Source organism: Tupaia chinensis, unplaced genomic scaffold (genome assembly GCF_000334495.1).
Source record: "Tupaia chinensis unplaced genomic scaffold, TupChi_1.0 Scaffold000159_1, whole genome shotgun sequence".
NCBI classification, from domain to species: domain Eukaryota; kingdom Metazoa; phylum Chordata; class Mammalia; order Scandentia; family Tupaiidae; genus Tupaia; species Tupaia belangeri.
This window is the reverse complement of record NW_006159630.1, coordinates 982,487-992,239: the sequence shown is the minus strand read 5'-3', so window position 1 is coordinate 992,239 and position 9,753 is coordinate 982,487.

The following is a 9,753-nucleotide window of genomic DNA, read 5'->3' as shown; positions in this document are numbered from 1 at the left end:
GGTGATTTCTCGCTTTCTGTCTCTATGTCTCTGTCTGGCGAGCGCACGCGCCCTATAGCGAAAATCTCTCTCAAAAAAAAAAAAAAAAAAAAAATTGTAAAAGTTAAGAAATACAGGGGCTGTCAGGTGGCATGGTGCTTAAAGGCGCTGGACTCCCACACGGCTGACGGAGGTTCAAGTCTCGGACCTGGCAGCTTGCTTTCTCACTTTCCCTTTCTCTCTCTTTATCTCTCTCTGGTCAAATTAAAAAATAATGACAAATGGAATTAAATAAATAAATATATTTTAAAAAGCTAACAAATACATAAGTAAGGGGACTAAGATTAGCATCAGGCCCCAGCAGACCGGACTGAAAATCAAGGGCATCAGCGAGATCCCACGTCGAAGAGGAACTACGCTGCCCTTGGGCCCGAGGGGCTGGAGGCAGCACTGGAGCTTGCTGTGAGTCCCTACCTGGCTCTGGCCCGAGGCTCTGCTGTCCCCAGCCACCTGCTGGGAGAGCCCATCTGGGGACAGTCTGGGCCCGTCCTCATGTGTCTTCGCCCCCTCCGCTCGACAGCCACACACCCCGGACTCGAGTCCAAAGTAAAGGCCACGAGGGTGCTTCGGTGCGACCTCCGTTTCCGACGGGTTCGTGCTGAGTGCTGCCTGCTAGTGGCTGCATTGCACAGTAGGTAAACTTATGTCTCAAACGCGTTTAAAAGAACCCAGGACCAGCAGATGGTGTAACGGTTGTGTTGCTGGACTCCCACATTACTGACCGTGGTTCTAGTCCTGGACCTGGTGGCTTCAGACTCAGGCCGGGCACATGTGGGGTCATGCCCCAAATCCCCAGAAAGGAGACGGAGAAGGTATCGTGGTGTGGCCATCGCCCTGGGGACCGATCTCTCACTGTATCTGTCTCTCTCTCTCTCTGGCAAGTGCACATACCCTATAGCAAAAATTTCTTTTTTTAAAAAGAATTATTTAACATTATTTATTTATTTTTTAACTTGAGCAGAGAGGGACAGAGTGAGAGAGAGGGAAAGTGTGAAAGCAAGCCTCCAGGTCCAGGACTTGAACCACTGTTGGCCATGTGGGAATCAAGCCCCTTCAACCACCACGCCACCTGCCAGTTGCCAGCTCCACAAAAATCTCTCTTAAACAAACAAACAACTCCCTCCACATCTCCACAGCCTGCTGGAGGCCTGCCTGGAGGAGGCAGCTGGCAGGTTGGAGGCCGCTTGCTGGCCTGCCTGGCTCTCCTCTGCGTCTCTGAAGCTAGGAGAGGCCCTGAGCACTCGGGGTCTGGGGTGGCCTTTCTACCGGTGGCCTGGCCGGTGAGAGCTCTAGCCAGTACTGCTGGCTCAGCACAGACCCAGATGGGCCCCCAAGCCCTGGCCAAAAGGACCCTTTAGCCCCGAGCTCAGACTGCAGGACTGCTTCAGAGCCAAGCGTGTCCACTGGGTTTCCAAAACGCCTGCCGTCCACCGCCTTGCACCTTGCCCTTCTGCCAGGAGGGCTTCCAGGGTGGGGGCGGCCCACGCTGCCCTGCCTGCCCACCTTCGCCCTGTGCTCTGAGTCCGCCTGGCACTTGGCAGCCCTGTGCTGACCCGGGCACCCTGGCCACTGGCTTCCACCCTTGGACTGCAGGCTAAAGGCCCAGCTGCCCTTCCTGGCACGCCGCCCTGGTGGTTTTATGGCCTCCCCTTTGAGCCCTGCCAATCGCGCAACCCCACAAGGGCCCTCTGCTCTTGTTGAGGGGCTCCCTGACTGGCCTCGGGGCCCCTACGTTCCACCCTGCACCGGTCTGCCCGGACGCTCCCCTATCGACTGTACAAAATTTAACTTCCGCTCCCATCCAAGGGTTATCTGATCATTTGTTGTGAACATTAACAAACTCGTAGTTATAGCTGCGACTTCGTCACCTGCTGTCAGCAGTTTTTAGAACCACTGCCCAGAAAACGGGGCTGCTGTGGAAGACAGCTTGAGAAACACGCCAGGTGCCTGTGTGTGCCCCAGACCCCGGCGGGAGTACAGCATGCTCCCTCTCCCACTGTCTCTGTCTCTGGTGAGCACATGTGGCAATGAAAAAGGAGGGGGCAGCAGCTGGTGAAGGTACTAGATTCCCACGTGGCTCAGAGTGGTTCGGGTTCTGAACCAGGCAGCGTGGAACGCACCCGGCGCATGTGCGTGCCCAAAGTCCTGAAAGGATGGAAGAGAAGGGGTCGTAGCCACCCCCCAAGGGGTGATTTCTCACTTTCTGTCTCTACGTCTCTTCAGCAAGTGCACATCCCAAAGATGAAAACAAAAAAGCCTCAGAAAGGGGCCAGCGGGTGGCATGGTAGTTAAGGTGCTGGAATACACACGGCTCACTGGTTCGAGTCTCGGACCGAGGCTTGCTTTCTCACTTTCTCTCTCTCTCTGGTCAAATTTTAAAATAATAATAAAATTTCAAGAAAAATGTCTCAAAAAAGGGAACCAGCAGTTAGCGTAATGGCTATGTCACTGGATTCCCACATAGTCGACTGCGGTTCGCATCCCAGACCCGGTGGCTTAAACTCACGCCGGGCACGTGTGCGTGCGTGCCCAAGATCCCGAGAGGAGAATGGAGGAGAAGGGATTGCGGCGTGACCATCCCCCCGGGGGGTGATTTCTTACTTTCTGTCTCTCTGTCTGTCTCTGTCTGGCGAGCGCACGTGCCCTGTAGCAAAAACCTCTCAAAAAAAAAAAAAAAGTGTGAGTGGGGGGACACAGCGTCCTTCTAGAGCTAATAAATGACCTCAGCAAGGTCACAGGGCACAAGATGCACACGGGAACAGTCGCATCTCTGCACACCAGCACGGGCACACAGACCCAGAAATGCACCACACTCCAGTGGCCCGGCGCCTAGGGCATCCCTGCCATGCGGCCACAGACGTGGCTCCACCCAGACACACTATGGATGCCGGTGATCCGGCCCCGGCAAGGCTGAGGGAAACTGTGGCCGAGACCCTGCTGAGGGCCCCTCTCCTCTCTCCCGCTCCATCTAATCGGGGAGAACAACGCAACAGAAGACAGAGCCGCGCGGGCGCCCGCGCTTACCCACGGCTGAGCCCTGGCCGCGCCTCCAGGACCAGTGCCGGAGCTGCAGCCGGCTTGGTGAGGTCCAGGCGCCTGCGGCACTGCAGGGGAAACAACACCGTCCCCTCCTGTGAGGCCCCCGCGTACAGCAGGAGTGGGCCCGCCCTGGTCTGCTGGTGCCCGAGGAGGGCTGGGCTCTGCGTGCCCACAATAGCCCTTCCTCGGCTGGGTCAGCGTGGAGGCCACCAGGAGCTAGAGGGCAGGTCTGTACCCTCTGAGTCACCCACAGGCTGCAGACTGGCTGAGGGTCTGCCCGGCCTCTCCCTCAGCTGGGAACGGGCTGTGGGTGGGCACCCCGAGACGGAGCTGGCTGCCCATCCCTCCCTGCTGCAAGCCTAGCGCTCAGCCGCACTGCCTGCGGTCACGGGAGGGTTTCCACGCCGCCTGCCCAGCAGCCTCTGGGGTTTCCTGCCCAGCCAGGAACCGGCAGAGGTCCTCACCCCCGCTGGTCTAATCCTGGGCAACTTGGGACTTTGATGCCACGGGCGGCGGTGCGGGTGGGGGTCCAGCTTCCTTCTGGGTGTGCGGCACGGAGCTGAGGCGAGCCTGAGGCTGAGGCCGGCACGGGTGGGCAGAGCCCTGGTCAGTCCTCTCTGGAGCCAGCCCTGAGTCACCTGCTGTCCTTCGCCTGTCCGTCCGCAGTTCCAGCTGTTTCCAATGACCTAAAACCACAGCATTTTCACCGACACGGAACGTTTATGAGGACGATTCCAGGGATGGCCGGAGCCCGGACAAGCCCCTGGGCGGGCCCTGGGTGTCCCCAGCAGCTGCACCGCGCCCCTCTGCCGGAGACTGTGCAGCACGTGCTCACATCACAGGCGCTCTGCCCAGGAAGGCCGCCCACAGGCTGAGGGCCAGGCATCGCGCTGGGCGCTGGCTGCCCGCGGTGTCCAGGCGCTCTGCCCCGGCTTCGCAGGGCATGCACCTGGGACTGGACAGGGACGTTTCGGCACTGAGCCATCTTGACTTTGACAACATTTTTTTAGAGGCTTTTGCTATAGGGTGTATGCACTCGCCAGAGACAGAAAGTGAGAGATCCCCCCACCCCCAGGGCATGGCGATGCTGCAATCCCTCTTCCATTCTCCTCTCAGGATCCTGGGCATGCACTCCACAATCCTTTCTCCGTTCTCTTCCCCGCCCCCCCCCGCCCCGGGATCTCGGGCACACACGCACAGGCTGAGTTTTAAGCCACCAGGTCCAGGACTCGAATTGTGAGGGGCCATGTGGGAGCCCAGCACGTAACCGCTGTGCCATCTGCTGGCTCCACGAGGCTCTCCTTAAGCTTCCTAGGGCTGCACTTCCCACTGGGCTCAGCCAGCTCCTGACTGTGGGTTCCAGAGCCTGGAGGTCCTGTGGCCTGGTGGGCCCCTCCAGAGTCCTGTGTGTGGCCTGCAGGTGGCACCTGCTCCCCACATTCTCTGTTATGTAAACAGTCACCATGGAGCAGGGCCACCCTGAGGACATGTCGCCTTAGGCCTCTGTAGAGACTCCTTCTCTGACAGAGGGTGTGCGGTCAGAGGGTTGACTCAAGTAGCCAGAATGGAACCTTCCCAGGCTTCCAGGCCTCTGTCCAGTCAGTCCCTGGCCCGGCTGGGCAGGCCAGCACCCACTCCCCGTGCTTGCCATCACACTCAGTCTCCCAAGGGCCAGCGTCCCGTCCTGGGCCCTGGGCCAGGCTGCCAGGTGGCCAGGCCACCGGCACCACCACGCTCCAGCTGCCCTCACGGGTGGGAGCTGGCGCAGAGAGCCCTCCTCTGGGAGGCTCAGGCAGCCGCACAACTGGGAGCTGCGTGGGAGTGGGCAGGGGACCAGAACAGCACACACGGGTGAAGGGCCAGGGGCCTGACGAGCATGGCTAGGCCTCCTTACCAGGCCCGGCACCCTGCGGGACCCTCCCACCGTCCCCAGCCCCTGCTTACCATTGCCCCCTGGAGCCCTCCCCATCGTCCGATCCAGACAGGTGAACCAAGAGGCGGCTCCTCCCGTTACTGTCCACCCTCCCCACTCCCCGGGAGCCCAGGGCCCTCTGCGGCCCCCACCAGCTGCCCTGTCATGGCCCCAACGCCCCAGGGTGGGGCAATGGCTGTGTGCTCCCACCAGACCCTGAGCCTCAAGGCTCCCTGCCCAGCACCCAGCCCCCACTTCGTGGCCTGCAGGAGCCTGGCCCCATCCAGGCTGGCGGCCCCAGTCTCCTTCCCGCCTCCCCCGCTTCCTAAGTGGCCTGATTTGATCAGCCTCCCCGGATGTCACCTGCCTGAGTGCAGAGCCTAATGACAGGCGGGGACTCTGGCTCAGGCGGCTGGCGCGACAGAGGCCCAGAGGCCAGGTGGCAGGCAAGTAGGCACCCCTCACCCCTCGCCCCTCGCAGGAGCATGGGGGTCACTCGGGGATAGGAGGCTGTGGTCCCGCCTCCCTCCCTTCCTCTAGCCCTGTTTCCTGTGAGCAGAGCCAGGGAGCCCTCCAACCTTCCCTGGGCCCTGAGGGCTGCCCCAGACAGGCCGCCTCCCCTCCAGAGCCTTAGTGCCGCAGCTGTGTGAGGGTGGGGACCCGGCCTTCCGCTGTGACCAGCCTCAGGCACAGGGCCTGTGCTGTCCTGCACATGGACTCTGACCCCCCCCGGCCGAGGGTCCCTGGGTGAGCTTGAGGTACCTGGTCTTCTGTGCCCCGGTTACCTCAGAAACGGGCCTCAGCCTCTGCTAGAGGGTCAGAGAGGACATGCGGGTGGGCGAGGCCTGGCCTGGGATCTAGGGTCTCCTCGGGGGCCACTGTGGCTGCACCGTCAAGGGACTGGACCCCCGACCCAGGCCAGCCCCTGGCCCCTCAGTCTGTCTGTCTCTCTCCCCCACCTCCACGAGCGCACATGCCATAAGGCACAACCTCTAAAAAAAAGAAAGCAAAAAGGAAAAAGAGAAACCGTTTGATAAAACTCAGCCTTCTAGGCCGGCAGATGCATGGCAGTTAAGGTCTTGTACTTTCACATGGCTGGCCAGCCACACTGCAAGTTCTGGACCTGATGGCTTGGCAGTCATGTCAGGCACATGTGCGTGTACCCCAATCACGCGAGAATGGAGAAGGGACTGCGGCATGGCCACCCGGGTGAGCTCTCACGTCCCCTGTCTCTCTGACAAGTGTACATGCTCTATGCAAAACCTAGGAAAATGTAATCCCACGTTCATTTGTGTAAGAACCCTGAAAAATGAGGGTAGTGGGGACATTCTCAAATTAGCCAAAAGCGTCTTGCAGAAAGCTTGTGCCCCATCTCCCAGTGGGGAAGTGCTGACGGAGGCGGCTCCCCCTGCTCACCAGCAGGCGCGGGCTTCAGGAGCTCTGGAGTTGCAGAGATGGGGGCTCCGCGGGGCTGCCCACAGGGGAGGGCGCTGGGTCCTTGTCCAGAGGCCTCTGCGTGTGCCGGGCACACAAGTGCTCTGCTGGACTGCAGCATCGGGACCTGTGGGAGGAGCTGTTCTCCGTGTCTCTTGTTCATGAAAGAAATAACTTTAAAAAATTGTTATAAGGCATGTGGACTCACCAGAGAGAGTGGGGAGGTGAGACAGCACTCCTGGGGTGGCCATGCCGCAGTCCCTTCTCCTCCTGCTCCTCTCAGGGTTTGGGGCATGCAGGCACATGCACATGGTGTGTTTTTCAAGCCACTGGGTCCGGGATTCGAACCGCATCATCAACCACGTGGGATCCAGAGCCTTAACCTGCTGCCCCCAAAGGTACTATGGTAATTCAATGAGGAGGTGACCTCTTTATTTAAGTGATAGATAACTCATTTATAATGGTGTTGGAGCAAGTGGGTTCATTGGCCTCTCCCAGAGAGAAAACAGAAAAGAACTACAAGAAGAGAAGAAGCGCCAGCAGGTGGCGCTGCAGTAACACAACCGGACAGTGTGGGCAGCCCAGGTCCACGGCCCGGGCAGCCCTGGGCAGCCCTGGGCAGCCCTGGGCAGCCCTGGGCACGGCAGGTTTGGGCTGAGGCTGGGAGTGACTCGCAGGTGAGAGCCTGCTGGAGGAGCCTGTTACTTGCTCTTTCTCTCATGGAAGAAATAAGCTTAAAAATAGACAAGAAAAAGGAAACGCACCACATGGAAAACTGGCTCGACGTGAATCCCAGCCCTAAGTGTAAGAGCCAGAGTAATAACCCTGCAGGAAGGAAACAGGAGTGATCCTTCGTTAGGCAAAGATTTCTTTTTTAAAAGAAAAAAAAAAGACTTATTTATTCCATTTTTTAATTAATTTATTTATTTTCATATGAGTTTTGCCAGAGAAAGCGAGAGAGAAACCAAGCCTCCAGTTCCCGGACTCAGACTGCAGTTGGCATGCCACCCACCGGCTCAGGCAGATTTCTTAGACAAGGCACGGAGAGCATGATCTAGGAAGAAGACGTTGATTCCTGGCTCCCCAGGTCCTGGGCTGTGTCTTCAGTGAGTGCACAAGCCCTATGGCAAAAACATTGAAGAAAGAAGAAAGAAAGAAAGGAAGAGAAAGAAAGAGAGAGAGAGAGAGAAGAGAGAAAGAAAAATCAACCCATGGAATGGGAGAACGTTTGCTTTTTCAAATTCTTTCTTTCTTTTTGCTCTAGGGCATGTGCATTTGCCACAGAGAGAGAAAGAGGAAAAGCGAGAGAGAAATCACCCCTCACAGAGGACGGCCATGCCACAGCCCCTCCTCCACTCCCCTCGTGGGATTGTGGGCGCACTCACACCTGTGCCTGGCGTGTCCCTCAAGCCTCTGGGTCCAGGCCTTGGACCCGATAGCCATGTGGGATCTAGCGACCTTAACCAGCACGCCACCTGCTGGCCCTGCTCTCTGCACTTCCTGCTCGAAGTGTTTGCTAAATTTGAGAGAGGAGGTGTCTGAGACTGCGGCGCTGGCCCCGTCGGAGAACATGTATGGCTGGTGGTCCTCCGAGCCCCTGCCTGGGCCTAGTTGTCTGCTGCCTCTCTGGGAGTTGTGGGAGACTGATGCATGGAGATGCCAGGACCCCGGCGGGCAGGGCTCGCCCTGGAGGCCAACCCTCCTGCCCTGGCCCCTCCCTGGCAGTTCCGCATGTTCTGGACCCTGAAGCAGCCCAGGCCCCAGTGACCCCCTGCTTCCTGTCCCTGTGCAGCTCTGCACCCCCATCCCCTTCCTTTGCTGCTCCTCTCTCCCCAGAAGCTGAGCCTGGGCAGGTGGGCACTTGCTTGTGGTGGCGGTGCCAGCACGGGGCTTGCACTCAGGGATGCTGGAGTTAAGCTGGCTGGGGCTCCCCAAATCCCAGCACAAGTGAGAGCCCGCATTCCGGGGGCGGGGGGCCCAAGCTTGCCGCACAGTGCAGGAGGCAGGCCGTCCCGGTCTCTCCGGCCCCTCCATTCTCAGCTCGGGCTGTGTTCATGCCCTACGATTGGCATAGAAGCCGGAGCTCGGCAGTGAAGCGGCCCCAACAGCTTTCACTCAGGGCTGCCGTGAGCGGCAGCACCTTATAGGTGGAGGGGGTGGGAGTGGCGGGCGTCAGCTACCCAGGAAGCCCTCGTGCCAGATGCCCATGACCCGTGCCCTCCTGGGAGACCTGGGTGGCATAGTGGTGACGGCGGTAGACTCCATAGCTGAACAGTCTGAGTCCCAGACCTGGCAGCAAAAATCACACCGGGGTTGTGTGGGCAAAACCCCGAGGAGAATGGAGGAGAAAGTGTTGTGGCGCGGCCGTGCCCCGGAGGCTGATTTCTCACTTTCCCCCTCTCTCTCTCCCCAGGGAGTGCAAGTACCCTATGGCAAAAAACTGAGGGCCCTGCTGAGCACCCTGCCCCCTGGAGGAGGCATCAGGTATGATTAAGCGCCAGCTACCTGCGGGCACATCGCGGGCACAAGACCTGCCCTACTCTGGGGGCTCTAGGGTAGAGAGTCCAGGGGTGGGGCTCCAGTGCCGCCCAAAGCAAAGGACAGCATCTGAGGAAGGTGCTGAGGGTCCGTCAGGGTGGGGGTTGAGACAGCAGAGGGCTCCGGAGAGACACAGGAGGGAGGTCCTGGAGGTGCCCAGTGGGTGGGTGGGCTGAAGAGGCACCAGGCAGTGGGGAGGGCACCTCTCCAAGGAGGCAGAGGGAGAGGAAGAGGCGCTATCCAGCCAGCCCTGGCCACTCAGGAACGCCAGGAGCCCCCATGCCCAGAGACCAGAAAGGAGAGCCCCAAGGTGCTCATGGGGTGTGGTCACGGGGTCTTGGGGTACAGAGCAGGGCCTGCTGGGAGTGGGGTGGGGAGGGTGGCAGAGGTCTAGTCACTGGGGCGGCCGAGGCCTGGGCAGGAGATTTCCCCTGCAGGTGGGGGAAGGTGGCTGGGAGCAGGGGTGGGGTCTGGACGGCTCATGGCACCGCCCAGACCCAGGCTGTGGCTCAGAGAGGATTAGGGCACCCCTCCCGCCCCCGCACAGGGTGGCCACACACCCTGCCCCTCACCGGCCCACGTGTGCGGCAGCACGCGGGGAGCGGCTTGGCCAGGAGCGCAGCGGGTACGTGGGAAAGGCCCGTAAAGAGGGGTGAACGCGGGAGCGCGCGGAGTCGGGGAAGGGGTGCACGCGTCACCCCGCCCGCGGCTCTCCCCGCAGCCCCAGTGGTTCCCGACGGGAGCGGAGAGCTGCCGGGAGCGCGGGCGCCCGGGGCCCGACGGTTGCACGG